The sequence below is a fragment of the Phyllostomus discolor genome, chromosome X (genome assembly GCF_004126475.2).
Source record: "Phyllostomus discolor isolate MPI-MPIP mPhyDis1 chromosome X, mPhyDis1.pri.v3, whole genome shotgun sequence".
NCBI lineage: Eukaryota > Metazoa > Chordata > Mammalia > Chiroptera > Phyllostomidae > Phyllostomus > Phyllostomus discolor.
In genome coordinates, this window is record NC_050198.1 from 34953716 (window position 1) to 34978996 (window position 25281).

General features: G+C 38.2%; 1 pseudogene; it reads left to right on the forward strand.

Moving 5' to 3' along the window:
- Positions 1 to 16363: 16363 nt before the first annotated feature.
- On the forward strand, positions 16364 to 16718 carry LOC114505412 (annotated as a pseudogene).
- The last annotated feature ends 8563 nt before the right edge of the window (positions 16719 to 25281 follow it).

The window sequence follows — 25281 nt, forward strand, 5'->3', positions numbered from 1 at the left end:
CATTTAGAAAAATATTTGCTCACCAATCTGATTATTTAACTACAATAAATTTTAATAAGGCAAAGCATATTCATGTTTTTGGGGAGGTTGGTAGGTATTGCCCAATGCATTTTGAAGAAAGATTTTACCAATTTACATTTCCATGGGTGTATGGGTGTGTCATTTCCCTATTCACCTGCATGACTGGGTCATTGATGAGGTTGAACCTTTGAAAATTTGATAGGCAACATATGTCATTGTTTTGCTAAAGTAATATATTTTATACATATGGTCCCTTACTTACAATGGCTCAACTTATGATTTTTCAACTTTAAGGTTGTGTAAAAGCAATACACAATTAGTATTGATTACAAAATGCCAGACCAATTTATAAATTATTCAAATAGAGTTAACAACTGTTAGTATGGTATATATTCTTTAGACCTTTTTCTATCTATACATTGATATATATGTATTATAATACAGATTTTTTTAAGCCATTAAAAGGGGGAATCATGATATAAATGTTTTACAACTTGCTTTACTGACTTAATGTTCTCTTGACATTCTTTCTATGTCAGTGTATATATACACCTACCTTATTCTTTTTCACTAATCTCTGGAGCTGGAATTTATACAAAGTGCCTGGTTTATCATTATCTTTTAGAAAATCAAATATCACTTCAGGGAAGCCTTCCCTGCTTCCCCACAAATTGAATCAGGGCACGCTATAATACACTTCCATCATACTCTGCTATTTTCCTCCCTAGGAACCCAAGACAATTGTACAGTTGTGTGTGTGTGATTACTGTCTGCCCTCCCCAGACACACACCCCACACACCCTACACCGGATAATGAGTTCAAGAGCCAGACCATGTCTGTTTTGTTTATATCTGTACCCCAACACCTTGCACAGTGCCTGGCAATTGTACTTGTTCAATAAATACTTTTTAAAGGAATGAATGAATAAACAACCCTATGAGGCAAGTATTACAATTATGCCCACTTTACAGGTTACACAGTTATGCTGATTTAAGTAAGAGTAACAGTCAGCTATAAGAAATCCTGCGAGGATCCTCAGAAATAAGTAGATGAGGTAACAATAGATTATGATTTACCTGATTTTTAATTAGTTGCATACTGTGGATGATTTTTTGGATTGTTACTAAGTTTTTTACTATTATAGAGTGCAAAAAATGAACATCCTTATAAATAGCTTTCTTTGCATATGTATGTACTTCTGTAAGACAGATGCCTGGAAATGAAATTGCTACAATGAGTATGTGCATTTTACAATCAGATAGATGTGGCCAACTTGTCCTCCAAAAGAAGTTATAGGAATTTATGTTATTAGTACAAGAGTATGAGAGTGTTTTCCCCCCATACCCTTGCCAAAGCTGTGTATTTTCACTCATTTTTTCTTTTCTAATCTGTTTCAAAGCGATATTTCATTGCTTTCATTTTTGTGTTTTTGATCTTTTGTGAAGCTGAGCACCTTTTGTTTTTTCTTTTTCAAATGTGTTACCTGTTTGCATTACTTGCTCATGTTTTTATTGAGTTTAGTATTTTCATATTGATTTGGAAAAACTCTTTTTATATAGCGGATACTAACTCTTTTTCTACCTGTCCCAATATTTTCCTCAGTTTGTTATTTATCTTTTAACACTGTCAATTTGTTTCTTATAATACACAAATTTAAAATATTTTATACAATCAAATTACTGATCATTGCATTTATAATAGCTGGTTTATGTGCTGTACTTTGAAAAGCTTTCCCTACCTCAAGATTATAAAACTCTTTCTCTATGGTGTCTCTTTGTACTTTTATGGTTTTAATTTCTACCTTTAGATACTTGTGCCATATGAGTTTTATTTTGATGTATAGTAGAGATATAGGTTTTCAACTTTAATTTTTCCCAGTAGCCATCCAATTGTTCTTACATAATTATTGAATAGTTGATATTTTACTCATGCATTTGAAATGCCCCATTTGTCAAATACTAATCTCCCAGATATTTTGGACTCCATTTCTAGAATCTTTTGTTCTAGTTTGTAATGGCTATAGAGTACAAGCTCTGGAGCCAGACTACCTGGGTTTGGATCCAGCTGTGCCATTTACAGTTTCTGCATTATAAAATGGGAATAATAGTACCCACATCATAGGGTTCTGATTACTAGATACGTTCATTTATGTTCAATTATTAGAATAGTCCCTGGCACATAAGAGGTACTGGTATTTTTGTAACATTTATTTATTTATTTATTTATTTATTTATTTATAGAGGGGAAGGCAGGTAGAAAGAGAGGGAAAGAAACATTAATGTGTGGTTGCCTCCCAAGTACTCCCCACCAGGGACCCGGCCGCAACCCAAGCATGTGCCCTGACTGGGAATCAAACCAGTGACCCTTTGATTTGCAGGCCAGCACTCAATCCACTGAGCCACACCACCCAGGGCTGTATTATTTATTATTAAAAATGTTATTATTGTTTTATCATTTAATAGTACATGATCACACTATCTGCATATAATATTTTATCATCTTTTTAAAAGAATTATTTCTAAAGAACTTGAACAATTTTCAAAATACCTATAACAAATATATGTATCCTCCATTCTTACATTTCATGCAAATTAGGCATCTCAACTCTAGGCAGTTAGAGAGGGAGAGCAGAGGAAAGGAGAAGGGAGGAATAATACTGTTCTCATTCACAGATAATATGATTGCCTACACAGACAATTCCAAATAACACACATATACACCTAGAACTAATAAGCAAATTTAGCAAGATTGCAGAATACAAGGTCAACACTCAATTACACTTTTATATAGTAGCAATGAAGAATACTATTTATAGTAGCTCCAAAAAATGAAATACTTAGGTAGAAAATCCAACAAAACATGTATAGGATCTGTGTGCTAAACACTACAAAATGCTGATGAAAGAAGTCTCCAAATACTAAACATAACCAGAGAAATAACCATGTTTATGGACTGGACCACTCAACATATCAAAGATATCAGTTTTTCCTAAATTGAACTATAGAGCTAATGGAGTTCCTATCAAAATCTTGGCAAGATTTTTTTTTTTTTGTATATACAGATGAGTTGACTCTAACATGTATATGGAGCCCTGGGTGGTGTGGCTCAGTGGACTGAGCACCGGACTGTGAAGCAAAGGGTTGCTGGTTCGATTCCCAGTCAGGGCACATGCCTGGGTTGCAGGCCAGGCCCCCAGTACGGGGCACACATGAGAGGCAACCACACATTGGTGTTTCTCTCCCTCTCTCCTTCTCTTCCCCTCTCTAAAAATAAACAAATAAAATCTTTATAAAATAAATAAAAGTATATGGAAAGGCAAAAGAAGTAGAATAGCCAAAGTGATTTTGAAAAGATTAATAAAGCTGGAGGCGTCACACCACCTGATTTTAATACTATATAGCTACAGTAATCAAGACAGGATAGTATAAGCAAAAGGATATACATATAGACCAATGGAACAGAATAGAGAATGCAGAAATAAACCCATACAAATATGTTCAATTGATTTTTGACAAAGGTGCAAAGGATTTAATGGAGAAATGATAAATAGTATTGGAGCAACTGGACATTCATATATAAGAAATAAACCTTAGCCCTGGCTGGCGTAGCTCAGTGGATTGAGCGCGGGCTGGGAACTAAAGTGTCCCAGGTTCAATTCCCAGCTAGGGAACATTCCTGGGTTGCAGGCCATGGTCCCCAGCAACCGCACATTGATGTTTCTCTCTCTCTCTCTCTCTCCCCTCCCTTCCCTCCCTAAAAATGGATGAATAAAATCTAAAAAAAAAAGAAATAAACCTTGACCAACACCTCACACCTTATATAATTAACTCCAAAAGGATTGTAGATGTAAATGTAAAGCATAAAATTATAAGATTTTTAGAAGAAAATATAGGAAACTATCTGGAACTCTTTATATTGCTGGTAGAAATGCAAAATGATATAGCCATCCTGGGAAAGTTAGGCAAATTCTTACAAAGTTAAATGTACACTTACCATGAGATCCAGCAATCCCAATCCTAGTTGTATTCTCTGGAGAAGCAAAAACTTATGTTCACACAAGACTTGTACATAAAACTTTAAGGTGTTCTATTCATAAACACCAAAGCCTGGAAACAACCCAAATATTCCTTAGGGATGAATGGATAGACAACCTCTGATATTCCCATCCAGTGGAATACTACTCAGCAATAAAAAGCAATGAACATGCAACAACTTCAATGAGTCTCAAAGGCATTACACTGAGTGGAAGAAGATGATATCAAAATATTACATATTGCATGCTTCTGTTTATATGACATTTTTTAAAGAATATAAATATAGTAATGGAGAACAGATCAGTAGTTATTAGGGAGAGGGTGTGACTTCAAAGCAATAGCATGATGATGTTTAATAAGGTAATTGAACTATTCTATATCCTGATAGTGGTGGTAGTTACACAAATCTATTCATGTGTTAAAATTCATGGGACTATACACACAAAAATCTAATTTACTGTATATTAAATACACAAAAATGATGGTAGAATTAGAATGACAACTGCAGCTTTGTTTAAGCATTTATATCCTTACATTTTTTTCTGGGAATTCTAAGCTGTCTATAAAATAGCATAAGTATAGATAGACCTCTGTACCCAAACTAGTTAACCCTGTCATGGCCTGCAAGGTACATCAATCAGCATTCTTTCAGTTGCAAATAATAGCAACGCCAAAACAAAGGGGATCAAGTTGGACCAATAAGGTTACTTATTATCGCAGATACAGAGGAATTCAGAAGTAGATAATTCAGTAGCTCGGCAATGTGATTAAGAGCGCAGTTTCCCTCCATCTTGTTCCACTACCCTCAGCCTGTTGGTCCTTCGCCTTCTGATTCCAAGAGGGCCTCAGCAACTCAGGAATTGCATAGTCATACAATAACATCAAGAAGCTGTAACAAAGAGTGTACATGACATGTATCCTCAATGAAGACAGAAGAAACTTTTTGCAAGTGCCCAAGCAGATATCCTCTCTTATGTCACTGGCCAGAATTCATGTCTCTTGGCTGTGCCTAAATCAACCATTTGGCAAAGGAAATGAAATTACCATGATTAGTTAGCTCAGACCAGTGTTACTTATAGTGTGGTCTCTGGACTGGTGCTGTCTACCAACTGTTGGTTGCCAGTCCATGACAAGGTACAGCAATTGACATTAAACATTTAGAAACTTTTATATTGAGTTGACCAAGTAATTGTTATGTTTTTGATATAATAAAAATTGGGGGCTCATATTTTAGGTCTTCATTTGAGAATACCAGCTCCTGTGATGCACAAGGTCACCCTAAATGTCAACAAAAATGGGGTTTCTGTTAGGGAGGAAAAATGTGAAGGATGGCTGTTGGGTAGGATACCAACAGTATGAGCAATGCAAAAAATGATGGGAATGATGTTGCTCCTAGAAACCCTGGAAAATTCCAGACAAGAATAGAATTTGGGTTCAGCATTGTGGAGAAAGCTCTCTGGCTTCACTTGCACACTCACCTTCAGTGCTACCACTCCCAGGGGGTAGAGTTGCAAGCAGTCAGGTGGCATTATGCCTCCCCTGAGACGCCACACCCCAAAACCTGTTTCCCAGCTGGCCCAACATTACCTGTGTTTTTTCTGATACCACAGACTCCTCCTTAGAAGGTTATAATTGGCCTACATCTGCCATTCTTGCTCACAACAGCAAATACAAAAGAGAAAAAAAAAGTCCACTAGACATGCCAAATTTGGCACATCCAGTCAGCTTGTCACAATGACTGACTGACTCCGTAACCTGTGACAGGGGCTTTCAAACATTATGAGCACAATTCACATAGTAAGAAACATATTTGACATCACAACTCAGTATACATGCCACTGTGCACATGCACACATATACATCTGCAACCAATGTTTCACAAAACAGCATTTACTGTATGTAATGCACTCTAGTTTTTAAAACTTGTATTGATTTTTTAAATTTAGAAAATGCCAATTTTGTCCCACTAAATTAATTTTACAGCCCACCAATGAGTTATGACCTACAGTTTGGAAAGAAGTACCCTTAAGGAGGGAGATGTAATGGTTCTCAATTCCAGAGGCCATTTGAGTGGCCACCAGTAGCTTTGTGTAACATGTGGCTCCTTCTGCCTCTATTACCAAGACTTACAGCCTACACCAGTGTAATGCTTCCATAACCTTATCTTTTTTCTCATAAGCTTCCCTGACCTCAGACTTCTGGCCTCCTAAATCAGCTGCCTTAGTAGTTTGAAGGCCAGAGGCCCTCCAGGCAGTTCATGAAGCCTGAGTTGCCTTAGCGACACTTGGCTGTAATTGACTTCCGCTGTCACCTGCTCCATCCTAGCCTGCCCCTCCACACTTTGGGCTGTGGCCCGCTTTTCTCTTGCTTTTCACAACAATTTCTGCACCCTCATTACATAGACAGATGTCTTCTCATCCCTTCCCTCTTGATGGATTGTCAGATTTTTGGCACACACCTCCCTGGCTCTGTCCAAATTGCCAAATACTCGCTCTAGCATGATTAAACACTCATGGAGATGGATGATTTGAATTGCTTTTAGATAACAGTCCCTAATGTTGGTCAATTTAATTCAGAGAACACAAACTCAAATGTAGGCAGGGGCTAGGTGCATCACACAAAAGCCTAGGTTGGGACTGTGCCCCTCCACAAAAGAAGTAGTGGCTACTCGTCTAGCTGATTTTCCCATACAGAAATGCATGTACACAAATCCAGAATCTACCAACTTATCCAGAGAAACCATAAAATCTGTTTTTTTTATGTGAACTTTACCAATTTTATATGCTGACAAGTAATTTTAAAATATTTAAAAAATTCTTATGGGGCAAATCAAACATATCTATGGGCTGGATTTCTTCAGCAGGCTACCAGTTTGCAAGTTGTTTTAAGCTCTCTTTTACCCTCTGTTTTGCATTCGGACTCGATGACTTTTGCCATCTGCTCTCCACAAAAGCCCACAAAACACAAACATAACAAACAAAGAAACCACCCTCACCAATAACAGGTTTGACTTAGCTCTAAAGATTTCTCCCTCCCTGATGGTCACAGTAATCAGCCAGACTCTTAAAAGGTGTTCCTGGGATGAAACCAGTAGGTTCCACTCTTTCTACAGGGCACTGGAACACCCATTTCTACATATTACTGCATTCTAGTTTGTTCCAGGCATGAGTAAAGATATAAAACTGGCCGCTGAAGAAAGCAAACCCTGGGGAGGGGAGCGAGCCTTTCTCTTGGTTCTTCCTCTTTGACCATATTTTTTAGTTATGTGATGTTTTACTTTCCAGCATTCCCATCCGTACAGGAATTGCCCTTTCAGAAGTGTTGGGAAGAGAACTTCCCAGCTCTGGTCGGATAGCTCAGAGCATCATCTGGATACAACTTTGTGAGTTTGATCCTGTCCCTGGTCAGAGAAAATACAAGAATCAACCAATGAATGCATAAATAAGCCTAACAACAAATCAATGTTTCTCTCTCTCTCCCTGTCCTCCTTTCCCTCCTTTGCTCCCTTCCTCTCTTTCTAAAATCAATACACATAACCTGGTGTGAAGATTTAAATTTTTTAATAAACAAAAATTTTTAAAAAGTATATTGGAATATTATATATTCTCAGGATTTTTTCCACTTCTTCTAGGTCTTTAAAACAATTTGCATAGACTTGTACGAGGAAGTCTTTTATAATGTTTAAAATGTCCTCGTACTAAGGCTGTGTTCAACTTTTCATTTCTAAATTTGTATAGTTGTGCTTTCTCCTTTCCTTGATTATAGTATTTAATAGCTTATTTTTTTCACAGAATTGACTTATATATTTATTAGTTCTGCTCTTATCTGTTTTCTAAGTCCTTTATTTGAACTTTTCTCTTTGTTAATTCTTTTCTTCTATTCCCCTTACATTTATTTGGTTTTCCTTTCTCTAATTTTTTGAGTCAGGCACTTACTTTTTCTTTTTCCCTCATTTTTACTGTAAGTGTTTTAAGGCTGAGAACTTTCCTCTGGCCACTATATCTGTATCCACAGATTCTGATATGTAGTGTTTTCATTACCATTATTGGCTAGAAATTCAGCAACTTTGGTTTGAGTTTCCCCTTTGACCTGAGAGTTGTTTGATAGAGTTTTGAACATATTCAGATGGAAGATCCATTTTACATTGATTTCTAGTTTTAGCCACTTGTCATCAGAAAACATTGCATTAGTTCCACTTTTGAAATTTACTGAGATTTTTCTCCTTGGCTTAATATTGATTTTTTTGTTTAGATTTCCTATATTATCACTGGCTTGCTGTCGTTGTTGTTGATTTGACCTATCCTGGAATGAGAAAGATGAGTTAAATTTCTCCTGTTTTTAGCATATTTCAATCTATTGTCCATTTCTCCTTGTCCCTTGTATCTTTTAACATTTCAGCTCTGTGAAAGCTGCTGTTATTTGGTAAAAAGATAGTCATAACTCTATATTCTCATTGTGAATCATGGCCTTTTTGCCTTGATTAATGCTTTTTTATAGTAAGATTTTTATTTTGGAATAATTTTAGATTTACAGAAAAATTGCAAAGACATGGCTGTCACCTAGTTGCCTGTCATATAAATGTGTGACTTCATTTTCAAAACTAAGAGATTAGCATTGGTACAATGCTATTAACTGAACACCAGACTTTATTCAGATTTTAGCTTGCTTCTTTCTGTTTCAGGATCCAACCTAGGATCCCACATTGCATTTAGTCATCATATCTACTCCAATCTGTGACAATTCCTCAGTCTTTCCTTGTTTATAAGAACCTTGACAGTTAACTAATGCCTTTCATTCTGAGGTTTCAACTTGTCCAATCATTAAGACTGCAACGCCTGCTTTATTTATTGGCATTTGACTAGTATACTTTGCTCTTTCTTATATTTTTAACATTTCTGAATAGATTTGTTTTAGTTGATTCTCTTGAATACAGCAGTTGGATTTTTCTCAGTGATCCAATGGAAAATGTTTTTCTTTAACTATTTATACTTACTGATACAAAAGATGTTTTGCTGTTAATATAGTCATATTATTTTAAGCATTTTTCTTTTTTTAGTTATATGTTTACATATTAAAAGCATTTTACTATGCAGTCTGTTCTGTTTGTTTTTAGTTATCCTGACATTTAGAAAAGTTTCTATTTTGGCCTAATGATTAATTTTAGGTATCTTTTTTATTATTTTTTTTTCTAGTTGTTTATTGCTAATGTAAAGAAATATTGTTAAGGCCTGGCCAGATACCTGTTGATTAGAGTATCATCATGATATGCCAAGGTTGTGGGTTCAATCCCCACTCAGGGCACATATAAGAACCAACCAATGAATGAATATATAAATGGAACAATGAAATTGATGTTTCTCTTTCTCCTCTTTCCTCTCTCTGTCCCCAAAATCAATCAATAATTTTTTTTAAAAAAAGAAAGAACTTCCCCATCACCCGCCCCCCGCCAGCCCCTTTTCACTCATTACCTCCTCCCTGTAGGGACTGATTGGTGAGATTCCAAAATGTAATTGAGGGCTTATTGCTGAACCCCTGCTGAGCTATCTGCCTTTTACTTTTCAGAGCTCTCTTGCATATAGCCTGTTTATGTCTTCCTCTTTGGTCCTCCATGTGGTCAGTCCCACTAGAGAGAGCTCAGCTGGGTGATGGGCTGCTGTGTAGATCCATCTTTTCCCTCGGGAAGGTGCAAAAGTCTAGGCTTGGGAACAAAAATTTGAAAACCTGATTCAGGCTGCAGACCACAGACCCATTCTCTAAACCAATCTTGTCAACAATAAATCTCAATATTCTGATCACTCGTTGGCTCCTGTGTGTATTTCTTAATTAGTTCAGAATTCAAGGGAGATAGTGGTGTCATTATATGACTTTTAGAGAGACCCCCCCCATGGTGTATGGGTTGAGAAACCTTGAGAAATGGAAACAATGACTGACATTTGCCATCCAAAGTAACACTTAAGGGAGGCAGTTCTCTTCATGGAAAAGTGGTGGTGGGTATGCACAGGTATTGCAGCTGCCTTTCTCCCCCATAAGGACAGATCTTAGAAAGCACTGGACATGTGCATCATTGACTTTGGGAGTTTGCAGCAGTGTATATTATGATGGGTGTCTGTTGCACCCAATTTCTTTTAATAGACAGCATTCTTAGAAAGTACAGGCCTCATACATTTTTGACTTTACAACTGTGGCTGGTCTTTAAAAGCAGGTGGACCCAAGTGGACCCTAGTAAAAATAGACTGTGCATGCTTTTGTGGCTGAGACAGGGGTTAGAGTATCAGAAAAATAATATTTTGGTCCTGGTTAAGGTTTATCTCAAAACAGCTTCAATAATCAGGCTTTTTCAATATCAGAGGGCAGAAAAATTTTTGCTCCACTTTTCCTATTTGTCATCCAGGACTATAGGCTGGGGCTTTTAACTGAAATAGTAGCTAAATTCCATGTGAACCACAAATTCCTACAGAGTGTGATGATGTCTTTTCTATTTAGTAGGTAGCATTCCATCATTGCTGTTCTACCTGGATTTGAATTACATTCTGTTCCAGAGACAAGAAAAAACTATGGAAGAGCCCTCTTGAATTTTTGTGGTATATCCACAGACTCCTAGACTCACTCCTCCTCTGCTCCAACCACCATCTTTGCATAGTATCAGGCTTGCTCTGGATTTATTAATTATACAAAACATAATTATGACTTTGGATTTTAAAGAACCAGACTATGAGTTTAACCTAAGAAGGCAGGTGATTTTTGTCAAGATACAGATAGAGAAATGGTAGCCTTCACCATATATAGGACATAGCATCTTCTTGTGTTGCAGTGGAGAAACATCTTAAAATTATTAAAATTCTAAAGCTAAAGAAAAAAGCTTTAAAGGCCACCTTCTATAAGAATGGTTTGCTCACATAATAAAGGAGGTACTGGATTTCTTTCAAAATAATGCTTCATACTAATTTATTTGTGAGTGATATGATATGATGTCTGAGATTTGCTAAAATATATTCCAGAAAAATGTATGAATAGATGAGTTAAAATTGGTAAAGTGTTGATAATTGTTGAAGTTGAGTACTTCATTATATTATTCATAGGGGTTTGCTATAGTGTTCTTTCTGATTTTGTGTATGTTTGAAGATTCCATAATGACACATGAAAAATAAAAATAAGCTTTGGTTTTACTTACAATATCCAAGTGCTGGAAATAGCCTAAGTGCTCATCAGTAAATGAGTGGATCAAAAAACCCATGGTACATTTATACAATGGAGTACTGGGCAGCAGAAAGAAAGAAGGAGCTCCTACCTTTCATGGCAGCATTAATGGAACTGGAGAGCATTATGCTAAGTGAAATAAAGCAGACAATGAAACACAAATACCATATGATCTCACCTATAAGTGGAACCTAATCAACAAAACAAACAAGCAAGCAAAATATAACCAGAGACATTGAAATAAAGAACAAACTGACAGTAACCAGAAGGGAGGGGGAGGGAGTAATGGGAGAAAGAAGGGGAAGAGTTGTCAAGGAACATGTATAAAGGACCCATGGACAAAGCCAAAAGGGGGGAAGGATGGAGGGTGAGAGGTGGGGGTATGTGGGGAAGAGGAAACTGGTGGCAGGAAAATGGAGGCAGGTGTACTTGAACAAAGATTTAAAAAGAAAGAAAAATATCCAAGAAGATACGGTACTTAAGCTGGAAAAAGAGGGATTTTCTTAGGAAAATGTGATCTTGGAGAACTAATTAAACAGATAAAAGGGAAAAAGACGGTAAGCTCAAATATAAAGATTCTTAAAAATGGTCCTGGTCAGGTAGTTCAGTTGGTTAGAACTTCGTCTGGATACAACAACATTGCTGAATCAATCCCTAGTCATGCACATGCAAGAAACAACCAATGAATGCCTAAATAAGTGGAACAACAAGTTAATGTTTTTCTCTCACCTTCCCCTCTCTCTCCAAAATCAATCAGTAACTTTTTTAAAAACCAGCATTAAAAAATATTTTTTAAAAATGTTATTAAACACAGGTAGATATTTTTATTGTTACTAAGTCAGAGAGGTTGTCTGGATTCCAAAGAAATCAAGGGAGAAGAGAGATAAAAGTGCACTGGAATTGCTCTACCAGTGAGAATCCAGAACTGGAATGCTCAGAGCAGGTATTCAAATATAAAGGTGTTTTCAGAAAGCTTACTTTAGAGAGTCTGTATTTAGAGCAAATGGGAAAAAAATAGTAGGCAAAATACAATACCCTGCCAAAGATGTTCATACTGTAATCCCTAGAACCTATGAATATGATATATTGCATGACAAAAAGGGACTGTGCAGATATAACTAAGGGTACAGACTTAAAAATAAGGGGATTATCCTGGATTTTCTGGATAGGCCCAATCTAATAGCAAGAGCCCTTAAAAGCAGAGAACCTACCCCGGCTGGCAGCAAGAGAGATATGGCAGAAGAAGTCAGAGGGATTCTAAGTATAAAATGTAGGGGCTAGCCCCAGCTGACAGCCAACAAGAAAACACAGTCCTCAGGTCTATTCGTGGAAATAACTAGATTTTAACAGCAACCTAAAAGAGTTGGGGAGCAGATTCTTTGCAAAGCCTCCCAATAGGAGCTAGCTATTAAGGAGCTAGCCATACCTTGATTATGGCCTTGGGAAACCTGGAGCAGAGAAACCAGTTCAGCCAATCTGGACTGCTGGCCCACAAAACAGTGAGATAAGAAATTTGTATTGTTCAGTCTTGGAATTTGTGGTAACTTGTTTTAAAAAAGCAGTAGAAAACTACTATATACCATGATCTAAACTGGGTACAAAAATTTGGACAGATTTATAAAAGGGAGACTAAAAAGACGATTGTAAAATACTTCTGGTATTTAAGATGTGCTTCTAGGCAACACAATTATGGGTCGGAAAGCTGGTAGGACATGTTCTCATGGGCACATGCTCAGAATATGTATGGGATTAAGACTCCAAGAAAAAGAAATCAGGGAAGATGAGACAAACAACAGGGGAATCAGGTAAAACAATAATAGATTGAGTTAAGTAAGCCTAGATTAGATATTGATTTTAATAGGAGAATACCTCCTGGTGAAATTATCCAATTTTATGAGGTTAAAGTAGACAAGAATTGTGGAACCATGGATGCTTTTGCCAGATCCAGAATTCCTGTCTTTCCCCAGTCTTACTGAGATATAATTAACATAACATCATATTAGTCTAAAGTGTACATCATAACAATTTGATATATGTATATATTGCAAAATGATCACCATATAGGTTTAGTTAACTAGAAGTATTTGAGTGTATCTTTTTCCCTATGATGGACCTTACAAGACAAAATACTGAAGAGTTTGTTATAAAAAGAAGTGGTTGCATCTGAAAACAAAATTAAAGAAAAAGGAAGGAACACACTGCAATTCAAAAAGTAGTAACTATTGTATCAGACACTGCTAATTGTCCTTTAATATATGTTCTCACCTTCTTTCAAAGTAATTACATTTTTAGGTATGCACATACCTACCCAGCTAAAGATTGCATTTCCCATTCGCCATTGCAGCTAGGTGTGACTAAATATTAGTCAATGAAATGTGACTGAAAAGGATGTGTACAACTTTAAATCTAGTCCTTAAGATGAAAGCCCTTCCCTTCTTCATCCTACTGGCTAAAATGGGAGCGATTTTGTAGCACATGGATGGGAGCACCATTCTGGTGATGACAAGGAAATTGAATTTCTGAATAACCTCATAGAACAGCTACCATACAGTCCTAGACTGCTTTCTTCTGGTCTATTACATCTGAGGGAAATACATTTTGTTTTGTTTAAGTCTCTGTTAATTTAGGTGTCTGTTGCAAGAAGCTAGACCTATATCCTAACTAATATAGCCATGCACACATTAGAGAAGGAAAAGTAACCAACCTATGAAGCAGATTAAAATGTGAAAAATTTAGCTGAGCTTCTAGATCAAGATGGTGACTTAAGCATTTATTAAAACCCGTCATCACCCCTGTCTCAAATACCTAGAACCTAGCATAAAATATTTCCAGTCTTTTTACTGTAAAAAATCTCAAATATATAGAAAAGTTCAAATTAGTACAATGCATATCATTATGCCCCCCACTCAGTTTCAACTGTTAACATTTCCCTATATTTGCTTTATCTATCATCTATCTGTCTATCTATCTATTCATCTGAGAGTGAGGTGACTTACATCATCCCTAAACTTCTATGCACATCTTAAAAAGACATGCTCCTACTTAATTACAAAGCCTTTATCACACCTAAGGAAATGAACAATAATATTCTCGCAATAACATTTTAATGTCATTTAATATCAGGCCATATTAAGATTTCCCTAGTTGTGCTTAAAATGTCTTTTCAGAGCATTTTAAAAATTCAGGATTCAGCCCTGACCTGTGTGGCTCAGTTGGTACTGGGCATTGTCCTGCAAAGTGAAAAGTCACTGGTTTGATTCCCAGTCAGGGCACATGCCTGGGTTTCAGTTTCAGTTCCCATTTGGGGTGCATGGACGAGGTGACCGATTGCTGTTTCTCTCACACATTGATGTTTCTCTCCCTGTCTTTTTCTCCCTCTCTTCCCCTCTCTCTAAAAATAAATAAATCAAATATTTTAAAATATCCATTATGCAGTTAAGTTTTATGCACTGTACTTCATGCATTTAGTTTGTTTGAATTTGAAACAGTTGTCCCATATTTTCATAAAATATCTTTAAAGTTAAAAATGGACATCTGAGCTTGAAAACAAGCAAGCAAGTAAACAAACAAAAAAGGAGCTTTCCAGGAGCCAGAAATAGAGCAAGACTCCCTAAAGGTGAGTTGGATGTGCATGTATGTTACAGGGGAGCCAGGACCGACACAGGCTGTAGGGGCTGGAGTATCAGTTCCTGATGAAGCTGAGAAGCCAAGCCAGTCCCTAGCTGAGTCAGGAAATCAGCCTAGAGCAAGCAGCACTTCATAGAGGAGCATGAAAGTAAAAATGAGGTACTGTTTCTTATCATTAGGCAGACAAATACTTTAAAATCTGACTATTGTAAGTGTTGGGAAAATTCGGGGAAATAGGCATACTCTTACACTGCTGGTGGGAACATCAACTGCTTCAACCAATTTGGAGAGCAATATGTCAAAATGCTATCCAAAAAATAAAATGTGGTGATGTTATACAATGGAATACTGCACAGAAATGGTGCTAGACCTCCACATAGCAATATGGGTCTCAAAAATATAATGCTGACTAAAAATGAAACAATTATATAAATGGATAGGTACAAAAATGCCATATACAGTTTATGGGTGTAAATATACTTATAAAGCATGAAAATGGATAAGAATGCACTTCAGACCACAGTGGTTACCTCAGAAGAGGAATGGCAATGCAGGTGGTGTTTAAAAGGAAAGTCAGCCATATCTCTAATATCTTTTAATTGCAGGAAGCAGATATGGCAAAATATGTACAATTCTGGGTGAGAGGAATGTGGGGTTTTGTTACAATATTCTTTGTACTTCTTTTGTATAGGGTTTGCAGCTCTCACAATTAAAAAAGAAGAAACACATTTGAGCCTGCCTCAGAGAAAGCAAGCCATAAGAGTAGAGAGAAAGAACTGTTTCTACATCTGTAAAGTGGTATTTGAGGCCTGGAAAAGTCAAAGCATTTTCTTAAGGGTAACAAACCCAAGGCAGATGGATTTTTCCTCATCAGCACTCAAGAAGACAAGCTTCTGAATGCCTGTTTTAGGAATCTACTGAGGGTAATTCATGAAGAAAAATAAATGAGAGAGAGAGAGAGAGAGAGAGAGAGAGAGAGAGAGAGAGAGAGAAACTACCTGAAGAGACAGGCTTCACACCTTCACACAACCAAGAAACTCCAGAGCAAGAGACAGTACAGTTTAAACTGAGAAGTTGAGAAGTTATGGGTCCTAGACAACCAGCACCACCTAACTTGCCTACTGTTGAAGCTGCAGGAAAGATGATTTTCTCTTTCTCTCACATTTTCTATGTTTATTTTTCTTTCTAGCAGATATTGTCTCTGGTATAAGCTCTGCTTTCTGATGGCAGTGTGAGGCTGGACTGTATTATGTACTAGTTTCTAGCAACATAATTTTGCTTGGGATAATTGCTTCAGGGGCAGAGGTTTGACTGTGACTAAGAATTTTTTCTTTTTCCTCTTTCCCCTCTGTGATGGGTGGAGGAAGCCCAAGTGGTGCTGGACACACTCTCCTCTTCCTCTCCCTCAGGCACCCCCTGCCCTCGCCACCTTCACACTGCGTGTAATCTCCAACACAAGACACAAAACAGCCCAGACCTGGATATGGCTCGTAGGCAGCAGGAGATTCAGTCTTAGCAGAAAAATGCCAAAAAGCAAGCTGAACAAAAGAAGAAACAAGGACATGACCAAAAAGCTACTGCCAAAGCTATCTTGATATATACCTGCACTGTCTGTAGGACACAAATGCCAGACCCTAAGACATTCAAGCAGCACTTTGAGAGCAAGTGTCCTAAGTCTCCACTTCCTCCAGAATTGGCTGATGTTCATGCATAAGTCTGTTTACAGCTGAATTCATGACACCTTTGACTCTTCTGCTGTCTCAGACCTTAGGAAACAAACCTGCAGCTGCTTTTCTAACAAACTGTTGATCAGCAGAAATAGATGGGCTACAGAAACACTCATTTTTATGCAGTTCTCTTTTGGGCTTCATGCAAAGACAATTCTATATACAGTTGGCTTTGATTTGGAAATCTGAAAATTAGTCAGTCCATTCTTGTTATAAAATTTTTTTTATAAATGTGATTATATTGATATTCATATTGCATAAAATAACTCATGTAATAAAGTAGTACTTTGGCATTACAAAATCACAGGAAAAAAGAAAATTTTCTTTTAAATAACTTTATATTAATACAGAAGCATTGTAAAAAATTAAACATTATAAACCATGGAAATGTAATAATTAATTAAACAAGTAAAATTCTACTACCCAGAAATCACCACTGTAAGATCTTAGTACATAACCTGCAGGATCCCTCTCTCTCTCCTGACCATGTCTGTCTATACATGACTTTGTTTCATTACCAGACTGAGATCTTACTACCCACACTGTTCTGTAGCCTGTTTTTTTCAGTCATCAATCTCTATTTTGCTATTTCAGTAAATTTTTAACTCATCTAATACCCACATCATATTCATATTTCCCCAAATGACCTAAAAATGTCCCTTGCAGTTGCTTCATCCAAAGCAGTACTCAATCCAGACCATGCATTGCATCTGGTTCTTATATCCCTTAAGTCTCTTTTAATCTAGCACAGACACCATTTTTAATGATACTGATTTGCTGAAGATACCAGACCAATGGTTCTGCAGAATATTTCACTTAATGGGTTTGTCTGCTTCTTTCTTTGCATTATTTTCTTTTTAAAAATATTTTATTTACTTATTTTTAGAGAGGGAAGGGAGGGAGAAAGAGAGAGAGAGGAACATCAATGTGTGGTTGCTGGGGGCCGTGGCCTGCAACCCAGGTATGTGGCCTGACTGAGAATTGAACCTGTGACACTTTGGTTCGCAGCCTGAGCTCAATCCACTCAGCTATGCCAGCCAGGGCTGCATTATTTTCTTCTAAACTTTTGTTCATGTGGCACTGGTGTCAAGAAAATCTTGTGTCCAATTAACTTTTTGAACTCTTAGACAGTGGGGACATATGAGAATCTTAGAGTTGGATTAATTCTTTTTTGGAGGTCATACATGAACTTCACCTGTTTCAGTAATGACAGTCTAGGTTCCAGTTGCCAAAGGAACCTCCACAATCTTCATACCTCAGAGTGAGACTCTTATAACTGAGAGTCAGCAGAAACAAGTCAGGGAGGAAATACTTCTGGACTTAAATTTCTTTGGAGTTTTGCAATTTATTTTCCTTCAAAGAATTTCACATTGTTCAAATTTTGGACATATATACATTATTTGGGACATTTTATGCTATAATTTGGGCTAAACATGTAACTTATGGTCAACTTTTTTTGGACAATGTGGCCAAGCACACTTTAGGATGGGAAATACAATATGGATAGACTGTATAGCCTAGGATGCAGCAGGGAACTTGGAGTTAAGTTGATTAGTGTTCTGCTCTGATCCACTCAGAGCCCTCTGGAGACAAACCAGAAGAGCCCAAAGTTGGTCCTAAGAGGAACAGTGGTTGGCAGTGAATGGTCTCCTGAAGGTGAAACCTGGACTGCCCTTTTGAACTCTTGTCTCCTACCTCTACTGTGGGCAGCCACACTTCCAAAAGACCATGAGGTTGGCTATTAAACCCAATAGGTTAAGATAACAAAACTGTTGAGGAGTATTAGAGGCAGCTTAATCGTCTTTGTTATGGGCTGAATTGTGTTCCCCCTTCTTCATATGTTGAATCACTAACCCTCAGTACCTCAGAATGTGACTGTATTTGGAGATACAGAATTTCAAAAGGAGATTAAATAAAACAAGGCAGTTAAAGGGGCTCTACTCTAATCTGACTAGGGTCTATACAAGTAGAGAGTAAGGCATAGAAAAAGACATCAAGGGCCTGTTTTCCCAGAGGGCTGACTGTGAAGAGGCAGCAAGAAGATATCTACGTGCAAGCCAAGGAGAGAGCCCTCAGGAAACTGACTCTGGAGACACCTTGATCTTGGACTTTCAGCCTCCAGAACTGTGAGAAAATAAATTTCTGTTGTTTAAGTCCCTTACTCTGGCATTTTGTTATGGTAGCCTGAGAAGACTAATGCATCCCACTTCCTGTGTTCCTTTCTATAAAGTAGAAATGTCCCCCCCTTTTAGAATTATAGATATCACCTGAGGGGTTTTAAGTAAATACTGATGTTTGGGCCCCACACCCCAGAGATTCTTATCTGATTGGTCTGGGTTGTGGCCTGGGTATCAGGTGATTCTAAAGTATAACTAAGGTTGAGAACTGCTGGGATAGGAGGTCATTCAAGAGTTGTATGGTATAGCAGCTGAAGATGATTGATACCAGGGCTTCACTAACAAAGCAGGAAAATTGTAGGAAACCAGCCACCCTGCAAAACTTTTAGGGAAAGTTGGTCCTATTACTGGGAATTTGGACCCTATTGACTATATAGTGTAAATTGCCTTCTCACCATTCAGTGATTCTACTAAGCCTTCATTATGCACACAAATGCCAGTTTTTAGGGTCTGGGAATAAGTCATACTATATCAAGCAAGATGAAAGGGGAACAGATTCTTTCAGCCTTCAGCAGGAACCTGAAAGAAAGCCACACCCAGTAACCTCCTTACAAATTTGAATTCCTGGCCCTTAAAATAGGCAGTCACTCACAAATTTTAGAATTTCATATTTGAGGTGGCTATTGAAATGTCACCTGATGGGCACATTGTGCTTTTAGATTAGTTGGAGACACTGTCCTCCACTGTGGTCCTATGCCTGCATACAGCACCACTGCACAGCTACAGTTCACACATGGAACATAGATATTACAGCACCAAAGTCCTTCACATTTTATAAAACTGATTTTTAATTTACATACAATAAAAATAACTATTACTAGTGTATAGTTCTATGGGTCTACACAGAGCCTAGAGTCATATAATCACCACTACAATCAAGAGATAGAAGAGTTTCATCACACTCTAAAATCCCCTTACTGGCACATACATGCCTGACATGCAGATACTCTTCATCTATCCCCACAAGCCCCCAAAGCTTAGGACCTCTGTGGACATTTTTGGCATAACCCCCAATGCAGCCCACTTTTGGCCCTCCTGAACCGGGCACAGCAGATGGAGATAAGAGGAAAATGTGAGTCCTGGCCATCATCAGAGAGGGGATGGCCCCTTGGTCTTCCCAGACAGATCCACATGGCTGAAATTCAAAGTTTCAGCAAGGGGTGGCCTTATCTTCATCAGGCTTTGGGGCATTGCTAGTGCTTATCATTTAAGGCTAGAGTCTGTAACCAGAGCTTAGAGAGAGAACCAATAGCTTACGGATTTCAAATGTACCAAGATAAACTTTGAAAGCCTTCCTGCCAGCACACAGCAGAGCAGCAGACTCGATATGAGGCATGCATTGCATCATCTCAAAAGAGACACTCTTACAATTAAACTTTTTACATTTGAATATTCAGTTCTTGCCAAAACACATTTAAAATCCCAATTTCAAAATAATATGTTCACAGAGATCAGGTCTACTATATAAAAGACACCATGAAACTAATTATTTCTAGAAACATTATGAAGTCTTTTTGCCAGGGCAAAATCTCTTTAAAAGGGGCTTTCCAGCATTGCTCAGAACATAAGTGCTCACTGATACTAAACTAGATACTGTGAGACAATGGTGGGTAGCCCTACTGTTTCTAATTTTAGTATTCATAACAGAATGGACATTTACAAAGAATCCCCTTCAACTCTCCCTCAAGACAAAGAAAGCCCTTTGGAATTTCTCAGAAGTAGGACAAATTCCTGAAGGAGATACAGCTGTGTATCAGTCCAGATCCTTGATTGCAAGCAATAGAATTGGACTCTGGATGAATTATGAAGAAAAATAATTCATTAAAAGGATATTGGGCAGCTCCCAGAATCAGCAGGCAGGCTGAAGAGGCAGGTTTGCAGGCAGGAACAAAACTCAAAGCACGTCGCAGAACTGGTCTGGTGAGGAGCCTACTGCAGCACTCCTCCAATGCAGCTTTCACCACTGTGGCCCTGCCCTGTAGAGACCTCTATCTTAATGTGAATGGTAGTGCTGCCTGAGGGGCAGAGAGAGAGAGAGGGAGAGAGAGACTGCCTGGGTCCCTAATTATTTGTCTCTAATTCGTATAGGAAGACTGGTCTAAGTTATTGTGCCAACACCCTAGGAGTGAGGCTAAATGTGGCATTCTTAAGTCTGTAGAGGGAGGCGGGCTCTGTCTCCTTCCAAGAATCATGAGATGGGGAAGTCCCTAACCAGAGGAAGTGGGTTCAAATGCACACCCAAAAAGAGTAGCAAAAGGCCCAACACAGGCTGACGGTTGGGGGCTACTTGGTATCACATGGCACAAAGTTAGTCTGCTACTTCATTTGGGGACAGAATAGAGGACTCTGAGCTGAGGAAAGAAAGAAACAAGGGCTCTTTCCCTCAGGGCCTTAACATTTTGCTGCAAGATTTGAGGGAAGGAGAACTGCCTAATGGTTGGAGGTGGGGCTGTGCTGGGAACTTCAGAGCCTTGTACGAGGCAGAGAAAGCAGTAGGTGTTGTCTTCAGAATGTACCTTCCATGTCTAGAGACCCTGGCATGATGACTTGGGTGATCTAGGAGCAAGTGGGTAGTAGTAGTAGGTAGAGGGAGATAATTTAGAGAATTTTTCTCAACAAACTGTTGCCTTTGATCCCTTGATGGAATGCACCTGAACATACCTGGGGACAAACTCAGGCACTGCAGTATATTTTCTGATTGCAGCTATTAGATTTCAAAAATATGAAGTCTCTGTATAACAACTCTAGGGAATTTTTGCTCTAAAATTCTCAGCATACAAACTCTCCCCTAGTTTTACATTTGCTGACAACGGTACTTCAATTAGAAGTTCAGGACTGAGCCACTGTCCCTGGGGACACCCACAACCAGAGGGGTTTAACTGACTTTTACTAAGTATATTTGGGATGCTCAGGCCTTATCAGAAAAGACAGTGAAACCAATATGAGGCATTCTTGGCACAGGTCTGACATTCCACCAGGATGAATGAGTGCCATCACGATGAATTAATGCAATAGGTTTTACCACTGCTTTTTTGTTGTTTGGAATACACTTGGCTGCTCACTGATGTCTGTTTTGGAATGAGCCTGGGAGGAAAGACTTCATTCAGTTTTCACCTACTGTTAGTATTCTTTTTTTTTTAATACTGTTAAATTTTATTATTGTTTGAGTACAGTTTTCTGCTTTTTCCCACCACTGGTATTCTTAGTAGATGCTGGTAAGGTAACCACTAATGCTTCACAGCATAAGAAAAGAAAAAAGCCAGGATAAGGGGCCCACATACTGCTGTGAAATTTGGGGCTGGCCAGTGAGCCATCACTAGACAGCTACTTCCTAGCATGTGGTAAGGAAATTTGAGTCCCTCTATACTATGTACAAAGTAAGTCTAGATAAAGTGATCTGTCAAAATAACTTGTTTCTTGCCCTGGCTGGCATAACTCAGTGGATTGAGCGCGAGCTGCGAACCAAAGTGTCTCAGGTTTGATTCCCAGCCAAGGTACATGCCTGGGTTGCAGGCCATAACCCCCAGCAACCGCACATTGATGTCTCTCTCTCTCTCTCTCTCTCTCTCTCTCTCTCTCTCTCTCTCTCTCTCTCTCTCTCTCTCTCTCTCTCTCTCTCCTCTCTCTCTCTCTCTCTCTCTCCCTTCCCTCTCTAAAATAAATAAATAAAGTCTTTAAAAAATAACTTATTTCTCATAAAGGAATTGATTAGGAACACTACCTTCACATACCCCAGTGTAGACAGGGTACAATTTCTCCACACCCAAAATAGAAGGCAAGAACAAATCCTTTGAGGGATTCGGCTTTGTATGAAATTGAGGAAAACAACACCTAACCATCAGAGAATGAGGAATTTGGGTGGTGACTTTAAGAAGGGAGATGGAGACAGTCACTTATCAAGCTGCCCACCTATTTAACAGTCCTGGGGAATCCTGTGTAGCACCCTCTGAACCAAACTGTCCACATGTGGGGAATCTGGAAGTAGGTGGGTAAAGAAGACAATGTTATTTGTTTGCCCAAATCTATTTCTCCCCCCTTTTTTTTCCTTTCTGGCGTGGTCCTGAAGTAGTCACATATTTAGGAAAGGGGCTCTACACCAGCCCTGTGTTGAGGTGATGGTGGAATCTTGGATAGTTAATGCCCATCATTGATGGGTTTATTCTCCTGATAGTGAGTAGTTTAGGTATAGGTATGTGACCCAGTCCTAGGATCTGAGACTAAGTCTACTGGGGGTACTTTTGGGAATATTTTCCTCAGTAATAAAAGGAGATGTATAGAGGGAAACTCCCCTCTTAATAGGATGTTGCTGTGCCTACATGCAATGCTGGAACTGCTATAGTCACCTTGCAACCAGGAAGAAAGATCTGCTGTCAGTAGAAGAAGACCAAAAAAAAAGTAGAAAAAGAAGAAGCCTCTGTGCCTTTGATGATGTCATCTGGTGAGTGATTAAATCAACCCTGAAACTACCACATAGGAATTTTTGAACCAGTTCTAGAAAGTGACCCACTCTTTTTTTTTTTCTCTTGAAGAGGGCTCTGGGGTAGGGAGTGAGTTTTCCTTGTGAAAGAACAAAGGTGTTTTTTTTTTTTTAACTGGGAAAATAGTACAGTAGGTTATGAAAGCTCAGGTTGTGATACATACACTGTAGCAAGAAGTCCTTCTAAGGGGTACACTGAAATTTTGAAAAATGAGAACATTTACCTGTCTTTCAAGGTAATGGCGACCAGCCACTGGGTGTAGTTATGCAGATGGTCAGTGGACTAAGAAGGACCAGGTCAATGGATCAGTATTGTCATGAGAAGCACTTATTTGGAGCAGAACCCAGAATCATGGCCAGGGGCTAAGTCTCAAGGGTATCCATCCCATGAATGGAAGCATTGCCTTATTTTTGCTTTGAGATCTTGCCAAATAAGCATCTATATGAGAACAGTTATCCTGCCTGTATCCCAGGACCTCACCTTCTCACTGCCCTCCTGTCACAGGAATGGAAATAAGATCCTGTCTGGGCCTTGAGACCTTGTACCACAGTCATCTAGCCAATGTCTGAGGACCCTTAGCAATGGTATTTGCAGGTATGCTTTCAGATCACTCTGGACATCTACTGGTGTCAGTGAGGAGCTCCTATATCTTCACATTGAGACAAGGAATGAGACATGTTAACACATCAGTTGCTATGGCAGAGGAGGCATAAATACTGTTATACACACCTGACAACTAAAATAATATGCCTTGGTATCAACTTTACTATAAAAAGCAGTGGTAACATGGGTTCTAAAATTATATAACTGGACTTCACTGTAAGGCAATCATTCAAATCTAGAATTATAATTGTTGTACTTAGATCATCACCAAAAGAAAAATACAAAATTAAAATATTTTATGAAGAATTTATGGACAACTAACTGAGAATACACGTTTGGACCCCTCACAGACCATGGACCCTAGTTTGAGAAACATTAGTTTCTGACCGTCTCAGAAGGGATTATCAATATGAAAAGAAGTAATATTGAAACCTAAATTGAACTTTTCTTTGTATAACATGAGGGTGACAATTAAGGACTTAATCCAATGTTTTTTAACTATAGTATACCTAAGAATCACCTAGAATGTTTGGTAAAATGTAGATTCCTAGCCCTGCTCCTAGTAATTCTGATTCAGTAGTTCAAGGGTAAGGCCCAGGAGTCTGCATTTTAAATAGGTGATTCCCATTCAGGCAGATTACATAACATGCTTTCAGAAATACTGAACCTGGCAATAAGAAGTGGGCCACTAAACTGACACAGCCCCAAGAAAAAGAGTTTTCCCCAATAAGTATCTTCTATGGGGCCAAGGAGGACAACAAGCCAGAGAAATTCTCCCAAAGACAGACACACAAGTAAGAGCAGATAGATTAGTTGATCAAGGACTGATAGCAGGGAAGGGAATCTTTGCTACCCCAGTAGAGTCTGGACTTTGGACTGGTAATGATTGCTGTGCGCTATTTCCTTTTATCTAGTTTCAATTTCAATTATCTGGTTTTTGTTCTACCATTATGCAAGTAAATTGGAGATCAGTTAAATGTATCATTTAGACATAATTTGCCTAACTATGATGGCCATATCAGTTAAAAACTTTAGCCAAAAGTAATAGAAACCCCACCTAAATTTGTGTAAACAAAGATTTTTTATTTTAAGAGTTTTTGCTGAGGTGCAATTAACATGTAATAAATTGAACATAGTTTCACTGAATATATATACGTATGTAACCTCAATCAGTGTAATGAATATGTTCATCACTACTCAAAATTTCCCTTTGACTCTTTGTAATCCCTCCTACCTACCCTTGCTCCCCTGCACATACCCCTATGCAACCACTGCTCTTCTTTTTAGCACTATAGATTAATTTGAACTTTCTAGATCAATTTTACATGCGAACTTCACATAAATGGAGTCATGCAGTATATAGTCTTTTTTTGGGGGGGTGTGGTCTGGCTTCTTCTACTCAGCACACTTTATTTT